Raw genomic sequence first — 12951 nt, 5'->3', positions numbered from 1 at the left:
CCATGCCCACTTATTCCAAATGTCAGCACTTAACCTAGACTTAGCCAACCATCACATTCTATCCTCCTGGCCACAGTGATCTGTTCAAGGGTGAGGAGATGATCTCCACTCATCCAATACGGGTAAAATTGGAAATTTTGGGACTGTTGACAATAGAAGTTCTCTTTTCATAGAGGTGGGCCAATGGCCCACTTTGGTATCACTTTGGTACCTCATGAGGAGAACCTATCTGAGGGTGAAGCCCATGCAGGAGAGCAGAGCTGGGATATGACCAAGAAGAATTTGAGCAGCTGAAGCCAGCCATGCCTGAAGCGAACCTAATCAGGTAAGCGAATCAATTCTTGTTTTTGCTTTAACCAATTTAAGTTGGGTTTTCTGTCACTTGGGACTGAGAGTCCTGATGCCATACATGGGACAGCAGGAACAAATGTCCAAGAAAACCCTGCCTTGGACCCTTGGAGATCAAAGAGTCTTTGTCCCTGGGGAACTTGTTGTCTTTTCTGTTCATTCAACAAATAATGAGCCCCTAAGAAGAGTGCTGAGAAATTTGCTCTCTAAAATCACGAGTGTGATTGATACACTGATTGTCAGGGGTAATCAGGGCTGAGTCTCTGGGGAGGTAGGTGGTAAATGAGACCTAAAGAGGTAGAGAGATGCAATGTTCAGTAGGACATGAGCATGTGGGGGGGGGGGCGGGGCTTGGGTTCTGGGTACCAGCTCTGCCATTCACCCGCTGCATGAGTTTCTTGGGCAGGCACCTTGAACTCGCTGGCCGTCAGTTCTTCTACCTTTAAAATGGGTATGTAATATCTGTCCTACTGAAGACACCTAGTTGCTGTGAAAGCAAATAAACAAAAAAGGTACTTCAAATTGTGAAAAGCAATATACATTTGGATGAGAGAAAATCATTTTATAAATAGATATGAGGTGGCACTTTAGCTTCTGGTCAAGATAAAGTAACAGAGACCAGATTTATCCTCCCACCTTCAACAGCTAAAAGTCCAGACAAAATATACGAAACAATGGTTTTTCAGACATTGTACTACAGGTGGTGCAGGATTCCTGAGAAAGGGGGAACAAACAAAGTGAGGTACTGCCTGAATTGAGTTTCCAGGGTGTAGCGCAGGGAGGGGCAGCCAAAGCAGAGCCTGGTGGTCTCTCTGAGTTGAAGAGATATAATTGGAAGTCTGGAGAAACCAAAGGAGCTAGGGTTTTCAGAGCAGAGTATTACAGAGGAGAGATCTGCACAGAGGGGAATCTGGAGATCTTCCCTCTAGTATTCAGCAGGGTACAGAATTGCACGTACATGTAGGGAGACTATCCAAGGCTGGGGAAAGAACCGCTGCAAATGAACATGAAGAATAATTTCTAGAGCCCAAACAGCACTGAGAATAGTTCACATTCCTAAAAGCCAGAATAGAGAAATCTCATAATACGCAGGGCATCAGGTGGAGTACTCAGAAGGACATTGCCTCATTAGTAAGCTTAAATTAGCTATATACTAAAGACTTGTGGAAGCCTAACAAAACTTACGGTAAGTCTTAACAGGGTCAAAATGTTTCCACATAACTTAAATAAGTCTCTGAACAAAGCTCAAAAACATTTAAGGAAATAAAAATAATTCAGCACACAACAAGGTAAAATTCACAATGTCTGACATTCAGTTAAAAATTACCAGACATGAGAAGAATCAGGAAAATACAGCAAATAACGAAAAGAAAAATCAACCAACAGAAATAGATCCCAAAATTATATAGATGATATAAATCGTAGACAAGGACACTAAAATATCTAACATAAATATATTCCATATGTTCAAGAAGGTACAAACAAGCATGAGTGTATTCAGGACATACATAGAAAATATAAAAAGACCCAAACTGAGCTTCCAGAGATGAAAAATACAGTATTTAAGATGAAAAAAAAAAAAAACACTGGCAGGAATTAAATTGACATGAAGGAAGTGAGGGGCATCCTAGTTTGGGTACTTTGCAAAGGTGGAATGAAAGCAAACTGTTTGGGTATGAAAGGTGGAATTGTAAATTCAGAGCAGCTGCCAGAACATACTGGGTTTTTGTGAAAATTATATAAAGACACCTCAGCTAGGAGGACTAATATAAAAAGAATTATTTTAAAAGGCGCTCCTTTGTTAGGGATGACACAGTTCTGAGCTAGGGCTACACAGGGTGGTGGTAAGCAGAACATCAGCTACATTTTAGTTCCATGTGCCCATCAACCAGACATTTTGTTTCAGATGATGATCTGCACACTCACCCCACACACAGGGGCTCAGTCTAAATCAAGGCAAATAAAAGAGAAAGAATATCACAGCATCATGGACCAGTTCTTTCTTAAAGACCCACGGACTGAACAACAGTTCCAGCTCTGCCTGAGAGCTCTTTAACTTGCTTTCGAAGAATCAGCAGAAAATCCACCAGCTAACTGCTCCTTCCTCCTTCTCTCCCTCTTTTCCTCTATCACAATCTCTGTTCCCCTCTGCCCCTCACTTTTTTTTTTTTTTTTTTGCTAAAGGTAATTATTTTTTAATTTTATATTGGAGTATAGTTGATTTACAATGTTGTGTTAATTTCAGGTATACCGCAAAGTGATTCAGTTATACGTATACATATATCTATTCTTTTTCAGTTTCTATTCCCATATAGGTTATTACAGAGCATTAAGTAGAGTTCCCTGTGCTATACAGGGAACTCTACTTAATACTTGTTGTCCTTGTTGATTATGTATTTTATATATAGTAGTCTGTATGTGTTAATCCCAAACTCCTAATTTATACCTTCCCCCCACCTTTCCCCTTTGGTAACCATAAGTTGGTTTTTTAAGTCTGTGAGTCTGTTTCTGTTTTGTAGATAAGTTCTTTTGTATCATTTTTTTATATTCCACATATAAGTGATATCATATGATATTTGTCTTTGACTTACTTCACTTAGTATGATAATCTCTAGGTCCATCCATGTTGCTGCAAATGGCATTATTTCATTCTTTTTTATGGCTGAGTAATACTCCATTGTTTGTATACCACATCTTTATCCATTCATCTGTCGATGGACATTTAGGTTGCTTCCATGTCTTGGCTATCGTGAATAGTGCTGCTATGAACATAAGGGTGCATTTATCTTTTTGAATTATGGTTTCCTCTGGATATATGCCCAGGAGTGGGATTGTTAGATCATATGGTAGCTCTGTTTTTAGTTTTTTAGGGAACCTCCATACTGCACCAATTTACAACACATTCCCACCAACAGTGTAGGAGGGTTCCCATTTCTCCACACCCTCTCCAGCATTTATCATTGGTAGACTTTTTGATGATGGTCATTCTGACTGGTGTGAGGTGATACCTCATTGTAGTTTTTTTTTTTTTAATTTTTTAAAGTTTTTGGCTGCGTTGGGTCTTCGTTGCTGCACGCGGGTTTCTCTAGTTGAGGTGAGCGGAGGCTACTCTTCGTTGCGGTAAGCGGGCTTCTCATTGCGGTGGCTTCTCTTGTGGAGCACGGGCTCTAGGCATGCGGGCTTCAGTAGCTGTGGCTCGTGGCTTCTAGAGCGCAGGCTCAGTAGTTTTGGTGCACGGGCTTAGTTGCTCTACGGCATGTGGGATCTTCCCGGGCCAGGGCTCGAACCTGTGTCCCCTGCATTGGCAGGCGGATTCTTAACCACTGTGCCACCAGGGAAGTCCCCTCTTTGTAGTTTTGATGCCCCTCATTCTTCCATCATCTAGGAGTTGATTTTGCACTGACCAAAGGCAGTTGCATGCACCAGCCCTCTGACACACAGAAGGGATGACTGAAGGGGCTACTCAGCACCATGGCTAGCCAGGGGACAGGACCCCGAAGAGGCCACTACCAAGATTTAAATGCTGAAGCAACATATCCAGGAAATGTCTTGATGCAAATCCCGCCCTAACAAGAGTCAATGGTTAAAAAAGATGTAAGTAGAAAAACCTTTGACCTGTCACTGGGTCCCTCAACATCAGCACCAAGGGGTTGCACAGAATCTACCCAGAGAATCTACTCACTTCACATCTGCTAAGAAGATACCCTTGTTCTGATTCTATTCAGCCTGGTAACCCCAGGGAATATTCAGAACCCCAGAGACAGAAACAATATAAAGACGGTTACTTCTCTCCGAAATAACAATTTGTATTTTCATATATTTGATACACAGTCTAATACTCAAATCAATAGGCCAATGGAGATTCACCCAGAGCAACTTTAATAAGAAAAATAGTTTTTAAAAAAAAGGTTTGGCAAGCTAGAGCTATATTACCTGCAGGTGTGTTAGATTGTGGATGTGGGGTTAAGTTGGCTCTTTCCTTTTTCCCTAGTGTAATGCAACAGAGAAGCTAAGCCTCTGAGTTGATTATAATCACACAGAAATGGGAGCTTCTATCTGTTTTCTGCTCCCCGCTTCTCTCCTACCCTTGCCCCCAATCAATACAACAAGTTTTATCTTGGCTGATGAAAACTCAACTTTCTGGCTGTTTCTGTAATTTAGGGTTCCTCATGTCTGGTCTGGGTTTGCAGGCAGGCAAATCAGCTTCCAAATTCAACACATGAATTTTGGAAACCCAAAGCAAAGACCTATTCCAGAAGGAGGGTAGGAAAATGTAGTAAAAACAAGATCCATAAAACAGAATCTTGACAGGGTTGAGAAGGCCCAGAGAGGTTGGGCAGCAGGTGGAGGCTTGCTCTTATGACCCCTTTCCTTTTCCCATGGCTGTGTCTTTTCCTTGATGGTGCTAAGATTCTCCTGATGTCAAGGTCAAGTTCAGTTCACCAAGGCAACAGCTCCTGGCTCCTTTAGGAATAAGAAGTGTGGCCACGAAGCCTCCATATCAGCGCTTTGATCAGAGAAATTACTTTCTAGGCTATATCTATTCAATAAATATTCACCTAGTACCTACTGTGTACCAAGCACTGTTCTAGGCCCTGAGGATATAGCAGTTAATGATGTAGACTAGCTCATAGAGCTTATATTCTGGTTTAAGAAACCAGAAAATAAACATATAAGCAAACAAATAAATAAGACAGTATCAGATAATGAAAGTGCTATAAAGAAAATCTTAAAAGGGTTACTATAGACTGGAATAGCATTTCTGAAAAAAACAAAGGAAGGGGAGGTGTCATTTGAGCTGATACTTTGAATGAAAAGAAGGAGCCAGCCATGCCACGTGAAGAACTGGGAGAAAGCCATTCAGGCAGAGGAAACTGCAAGTGCAAAGGCCCTGGAACAAGCTTAGTTGAAAGAATAAAGAAGAATTTCTGTATGGTCAGAGTGTAGTGAGTCAAGGGAGAGTTGGAAAATAAAAATTAGTCAAGATAAAGATCATATAAGAACTGGTGGACTTTTATAATATGAAGTTGAAGATGTAATGGGAAAAATTTCCCTGATTTATGTTTTAGGAAGATCTTTCCGGCCGCTGCATGGAATGGACTGTTGGGGGTGAGGTGGCATGGAAGAGTGGAAGCAGAGAAAACAATTAGAGGCTACTGCTGTAGTCTAGGCAGAGTATGATGGACATTTGAACAAGGATGGGAGCAGAGGGAGAATGAGAAGAGGATGGAATTGGGGTATATTTTGGAGGTATGCATTACATAACGGAGAAATAGAAAGGCAAGATTCAAAGATGACCCTTAGGTTTTGCCTTGAGCTGTCTACCCACTCCTGAGATGAGGAAGACATGAGAGAAATCAAGTCTTGTCTTAGATGTCTGATGTTTGAGATCCTTATTTGACCTCCAAATGGAGCTGTCAGAAAGACATTTGGATATAGGAGGCAAGAACTCAGTTACAGAGGTCTAAATTCTCTGGACCAGTCTTCCACCCATCTAACTCTGAATTTTGCTCTTTCGGTTGGCCCATTGTTCACTTAGCTATCATTCACTGAGTATCTCCTGTGCTTGGGGACCTGAGCTCAGTGTGACTGAGTTACAGTGGAGTGAATACGACTTGAGGCAGGACCCTGTCATCAAGGACAGGACCGTCAGCCCTGGATTCTCGGTATATCATGGGACAATCTAGAGTTTGTTTCCTGCTGAAAGGCCACCTCAGTGAACATCAATGTTCTACTTATTTATTCCAGGAATTTCCCAGTCTGGTATCCCAGAAGCTCATTTAGGAAGGAACCTTAAAGAGTTATTACTCATATTTCCTCCAAGTGTTTGCTTAGATCAGACTTGAGTACCCCCAGTGATGTAGCACTCACTATCTGGACTCTGTGAAGAGTCTCTGCTAGGTCTTTGGAATTGGGCTTCTTGAGGGCAACAGAAGGCATGGGGTCAAATTGCCAAATTTTGCAGCTAAAGGGGTAAATCTTGGGACTCTAGGCAGCCACAGGGCTGCTGTGAAGGGTCTGCAGGTGGGTTCCAGACTTCCCCCAGGGACTTAAGTGTAGTATCCCTTCTTATCTCTGGTAAGACCACACTTAGAAACTGTTGGGTTATGGCCTCAGCTGCAGTGTTTCTGGAAGAAGACAACGAGGGCAGAATGCATAATTGTGTATTGGAGATAATTTTGCTCACGTTCCCAGGTGTCTGCAGAGATGGGTCTCGGTTAAGATTTATTAGCCTCCCGAGCCTGTCAGAGCCACACACAATACCCACAAGCTTTGTTTATGGACTTTCTTCCCTGGCCAGAAAGAAAACAGTAAAACCCTCACTCCTCCCAGGTGGAGAGCAGGAACATCAGTCCTTGGGACCTCCATCTTTGGCACCTAGGAGGTCTGCCTGGGCCTTTCTCCATCTGCCCGGAGATGTTAGCTGCTCCCTCCACCCCCTCATCCTCCGCTCCCACCTGCTGTCTCGTCTCAGCTCTCCTGAGTCACCAAGACTTTAATTTGGACTAATCTCTACTCCTGACTCAGGTAGGTTTGGTGGTGATAAATCAAAACGAGGACACAGCTGTCAGTAATAAAACAGGAGAGACTTGTCAGTCTAATCAACTTTATTAGCCGCGAGTCACAGGAAAGTCTCTGGTAGCTTTTCCTCCCCTTTTCCTGATGCCTCCCTTTGGTCTCCATGAAGTTGCCAGCAAAGCAGATACAACCGAGTTGGAGCTGAATTGGTGATGAGCAGGTGGGGGTGGGAGGCTCCGTGGGGCACCCCGTGGACAGCCACAAGAACTGCTGTCATCAGGGCGGACAAGGATGGAGGCAGCAGTCCAGCTTTTATAGGTTGGATTCCGAGGGTCTTCTCCCCCTGTGGATGGTGAAACTGTAGAGTTTAGAGACCCAGTTTATGCTCTCTAGAATCCTGCAGCTGGGCAGGGTGGAAAGACCCCACCTAAGCCAACTTTTTGCTTTGGGGCAGGAAAAGATCTTAAGCTCTCCCCAGACCAGAGGGTGAGTGCATGTGAGAAAGAAAAGGGACCTTGATACCTGGTGACTTTGCAGCTCTTGTCCTAGACTTTGCTGAGGCCATGCTTCTTGCACTGGGGTCTCAGACCTGTGTCCTCAGGATGTAGCTTTTCATTTCTGCTTTAGTAGCTTGAGTAGGTTTCTGTTTCGGGCAACCACAGCAGCCTTGATTAAGAGAGTATATGAAAGCGCAGTGTTTTGCAACATGGACATACTGAACAGGTCTCCAATCTGGGTTTTCTCTGGGCCTCAGAGCTGTACATCCAGCTGCCTCGTGGGCTCAAGACATGGGGTCCTACCGGTCCATCAACTCAACAGCAATCTTATTGTAAACATTCAAGCTTTGGAGGTAGAGAGAAAGCCCCCTGAACCACATTTTCATTCCCAATCCTTTCCTTGGAGGTCAATACCATTGTCAGTTGACTTGTATGCTGCCAGACATTTTTAAATGCACTTACACATACACACAGATATATAGATACAGATATATAGATATACATGTTTTTTTTCTACAAAGACAAATATATTCTACATATCATTAGACAACTCACTTTTTTCCTGCTCAATATGTCTTGGCCATCTTTCCACATCAGAATATTTACCTTGGTCTTTTTAACTGCTGTGTAGTATTCCACAGACTGGCTACACCATGATTAATTTAGCTATTTGTTACTACAGAACATTTAGGCTGTACCTCCTTTTAATTTTTTCAATTACAGACAGTACTGCAGGGAAATTCCTTGTGAGTTCTCTTTGGGACACATGCAAGGGCTCCTCTGGGACAGGCACTGAGGGCTGGACCAGCTCCCAGGGAATGGAACCCCTTCTATCTCCCTGCTCATCACGCAGCCCAAGAAACCCATGAGTCTTCTTTTTCTCTTCCAGCCAATCACTGGCACTGGCCTGGGTCTGTGACTTGCCTTCCAAACTTGCCTCTTGCTGTCAGCCTCATGGCACCTCTCTCCTTCAGATCCACTCCCCCGCCCTGCCTAGACCACCACCAGCACCTCCTCACTGCCTGCTCTCCAAGCATGGGCTTGGCCCCTTCTGATCCACCTCCACCCTCTGCAGGAGAGACCCACAGAGAATGGAAAGGGTGGTGATGGGGTGGTCTGCTGCCTGCCCACAGGCTCCCCAGGGTCCCAAAGGAAAGTCCAAACTCCCCATAGTGGCATGCATAGCCTTCTGTGGCCCGAGCTCCCCCATCCAGGTCATTTCTCTGTCACTTCTGCCTTAACTCTCTAGAAACAGGGACTGGCTGAAGTTCTCCACCCTCTTCTACTCCGCTATTTCTTGACCCCTCACTTTTGCTCATGTTGTGCCTTCCGCTTGGAATGCCTTCTTCCTTTCACCTTCCTGACATTAACTCCTATTCGTCCTTTAAGACCCAGCTCAGGTGCCCCTCCTATGTTCTCTGGAAGCACACTCTGCACCCTCTAGCACTCCTCTGCTCACCTGTACTGTAATTATTTATGTACTTATGTATCTATTCTCCCACCAGGCTGAGCCCTGTGAGGGCAGACACTTGGTTTCAGCCACCCCGTGCGTGCCGACCACAGGGACAGCTCTCTCCCACTTTTAATCCATGTCCCTTTGAGGTATCTTGCCCCACTTTCCATCTCCAAGAGGTTGCTGTGGGACCCAGGCTTAAGTCAGTCAGTAGGAAGGGGCATCAGGCCCAGGACTTTTTGTTCAACTTACTGGGGAAGAAAGGCTCTCTTGTCAGCTGGACTTGGCATTGAAAGGATATAAAGCTGGTGAAGCTGCAGCCATCTTGCCACCTTTAGGAGTTCGCCCATGTGAGAATGGAAGCCAAGAGAAGGAAAGAATAAACATTGAGTCCTGACAGCATCACTTGAACTCCTAGATCCAGTCATCGTGAGCTGTTAAGAGAGACACCTTGGAAAGAGGTCTCCCAGCATCAGTCAAGTCTTCAGAAGATTGCAACCTCAGGAGAGACCCCAAGCCAGCACCCCCAAATAAACCCCTCCCAAATGCCAGACCCACAGAAACTTTGGGAGATCATAAATAATTATTGCTGTTGAAAGTCACTAAGTTTGCGAGTAATTTGTTTCACAGCAAAAGATAACTAATTCACCTCTCAAATCTGCTGCCCTAACATGGAACCCCAAACACTAAAAGCTCTTCAACCTTTAAACAGTACCAGCATTCATCCAGATTTTCAGGCTAAAAAAGACAATCATCCTGAATCCTCTAATTTCCTCACAACTCACATCCAAGTATTAATCCTGTTGGCTTTGCTCCAATCTATATCCTGAATCCCACCATTTCTCTCCATTTCCACCTCTATAACCCCGGACCAGTCACCATAATCTCTCAGCTTGACTGACACAATGGTCTCCTGATTAAGCCCATATAAAAGATTCTTCCTGGGCAGAAAGCCTAAACAGACATTTCTCCAAGGAAGACATACAGATGGCCAACAGACACATGAAAAGATGCTCAACTTCTCTAATTACTAATTGTAGTTTTGAATGCAAATCAAAACTACAGTGAGGTATCACCTCACACCGGTCAGAATCGCCATCATCAAAAAGTCTACAAATAAATGCTGGAAAGGATGTGGAGAAAAAGGAACACTTCTACATTGTTGGTGGGAATGTAAATCGGTACAGCCACTGAGGAGAACAGTATGGAGGTTCCTTAAAAAACTAAAAATAGAACTACCATATGATCCAGCAATTCTACTCCTGGGCATATACTCAAAGATGGAAATTTCCCATCATCCAGGCAGGGTAGCTGTGGCTTAGACAGGGCTAGTGACACAGCCCTGAATGTGACATAGCCAGTCTGTGTCAGAGTTCCACTCTGCCAGACCTGAGAAGCTGTGAGTTGGAGGAGAGGCAGGAAGAAAGGGCTGGCAGAGCCCGACTGTTAAGGGAAGTGGAATCACCATGAAGACGATGAAGCCCCTGGGTCCTCGCACACACCAGCCTCTTCCGGGGCCCTGGGAGAGGCACTACCAATGGATTCCTTGCTCAGATATTTTTGTAAGACTTGAAAAAGTAGATATTGGAACCACACTAGTTACTATTGCTGCCTCCTTCCCCCGCAACATGCTCTTATCAGGCAGGGTTGGCGAGCTGCAGGCATTTGGGGATCTGGCTAAGGAGAGTCTGGAGCTACATTTAGCATGAGTATAGTGGGTAGATGTATATTATTTCCCGTTAATTTCATATGACGTTAAGCTATGGTCAGCTGTTCTGGTGTGGGAACGGCGTCCAAGGATACCCTTCCTCTGTCTCTTACTGACTCACCTTGCATCACAACGTGAAAATATGAGGCCAGGGGTCATATCACGAGAAGAATGTGTCCAATGTGCTCAACGCCAGAAGAAAGTGAGGCAAAGGGCAGAGCTAGAAGCCAGACTATGGGACATGGTTCTAAACCTCAGACACGGAACATGGAACACAAAGGCGTTGGTCCTTACCAAACGGACCTTTCCATTCTTCTGATCCTCTCTCTAGAAAAACCATGTTACCTAATCATTGTCATATAAAGAGGCAATCAAAGTATGATGAAGCCAAAAAACGTAGAGAATAAAAAAGTATTTTAGAGCTGTGCCAGCTGTTAATTCAAGCACGGTTATTTTTGTCATTTTTCAGTTATTTGTGGAGCTTGTCTATGTTTCAAGTTTTCTTATTCACTTTAATTTATTTTTTTCACTGTAAATCAGTATTCACTTTCCTATGTAAATTTGTGTTCCTTTTTTCTTAAAGAGGATCCCGAAGTGTACCGGCTTCCCCGTGGAGTTCCTCCCCACACCTGATTATCAGCTTTGACGAGGACTTGGATGAGGAGGTGGTCGGGGGCAGCTGAAGCTTGTGAGAGATTCGGGGTGGGGTCCTGGGCCCAGAGGTCTGTTCCGGCCAAAGCCAGTCCCGGTTTGCACCGACTAGAACAGCTGCCTTCCCTCCTTCAGCACTGAAATCCTCATCCCTGCAGCCCTCATTTTGAGCTGAAGCCAACTGATTTCCTGTGTTTTCTCTGTTTATCAGCTCTCGATTATCACGATTGGCCCGAGCCACCCACTCAATAAAACAAAGCAAACAAACTCCCACAAACCCACAAACAGCTCTGAGCTTACAGGCCAGATTTTATTTCCTAATTAACAAGTCATCCTCAGCCAATCGGCTGATTTGCTTGTTTTCCCTTTTGGATTTGTGGGCAAACGAATCACCCCTGGGCCCCAGGCAGTAGCTCCTGGGTTGGGAGGAGGGAGGATTTGGGAGGAGCCTCATCCCCTGCTCTGTTCTGTGCCTTCCTCCCTCTTCCCGGTCCCTCTTCTCTCTGTCTGCAGAGTTAACAGGCTTGCGGGGCTGCCTGTTTTCGGGCTGCCAAGGCCAAGGCGACTGGACTAGGCCCCCGGGAAACCCCTCTCCCCTTCAGCTTCACAGCTCTGTCCTTTCCTCTTGCTCCACGTCTCAGTACTGAGTTTCTAAAAGGGGGCATGGCCCCACCCCAAGCTCTATTAATGCAGAGACTATGCAGGCAATCTCTTCATGATAATTAGATCACGGACAGTGGCTGCCCTTCCCGGAGCCTCCTTCATCGGGCTGGATAAGGAAGCTCCGGGACACCTGGGTGAGAAGGAGAGGCATTCCCACCTTCCCAGGGGGTGCGTGGATCCTCCCAAGTGCTTCACTTGCCTCCCTCCCCATCACAGCTCCCTGCTTGTCACCAGCTCCGTATCCTTGGGCAAGTTGCTCCCCATCCCTGGGCCTTTGTCTCCTCACCTGTGAAAGGAAGAGGTAGGGGAAGTTTGAGGTCTCATAGGGCTAGTTCTCACACCAAACCTGGCCAGCAGATGATTTTTGAGGACTCCATACAATGCTTTGTCTTCTTTTTGTATTTGGATTAGTTGCCAACACTTTAAGAATATACAGTCATCAGTTTTCTAATGTAGATTTCAGGCTGCTTTGAAAATACTCAGAATATCTGGCTTCATAGAGCCCACATTCCCTCATGGCAACAATTAAGAAGAGGAGAAGTTGCCCCTGAGAGATGAGGCATGTTCCCTCCAGTTCACCACAGTCCCCACCACTCCCTATCATCTACCCAACACACTTTACTCATGAACGTTAGTTGTGTGGCCCTGGAAGGCACGTAAGTTTGTGAATACAGTCCTTTTTTTGTCTACTATTCTGTACTTTTAATTCTGCATTCCTCTGCCCCTCTCTCATGTTCCTGGTCCTGGGCTAGGAACTGAGGAAGGCATACAGACTAAAAGGTGGCCTCCACCCTGGAGCCCCTAGAGTTTAGTGCCAGGGGCACGGGGACTGGCTAGATAAGAATCCATGCCGATGGAGGAAACCTTTCTCCCCAGTGTGGGGAAACACAAGACCAGTTTAAACTCTCTCTCTCTGCTTGTCCTTGTATAACCATATGACTAACATTTATGTGGCCCATGAGAATTTTCAGGACACTTCCCTATCTATTTGATCTTGGAGTCAGTACTACAACCTAGAGAGGTAGATGTTATTTCTAGATGCTGCTATGGTCTGAATGCTTGTGTGCCTCCCAAATTTATATGTTGAAAATTTAAGGCCTGGGGTGATGGTA

Source organism: Balaenoptera musculus, chromosome 19 (genome assembly GCF_009873245.2).
Source record: "Balaenoptera musculus isolate JJ_BM4_2016_0621 chromosome 19, mBalMus1.pri.v3, whole genome shotgun sequence".
In the NCBI taxonomy this organism is placed as follows: Eukaryota; Metazoa; Chordata; class Mammalia; order Artiodactyla; family Balaenopteridae; genus Balaenoptera; species Balaenoptera musculus.
The sequence above is the reverse complement of the archived record's forward strand: the minus strand, read 5'-3'. Positions refer to the sequence as shown.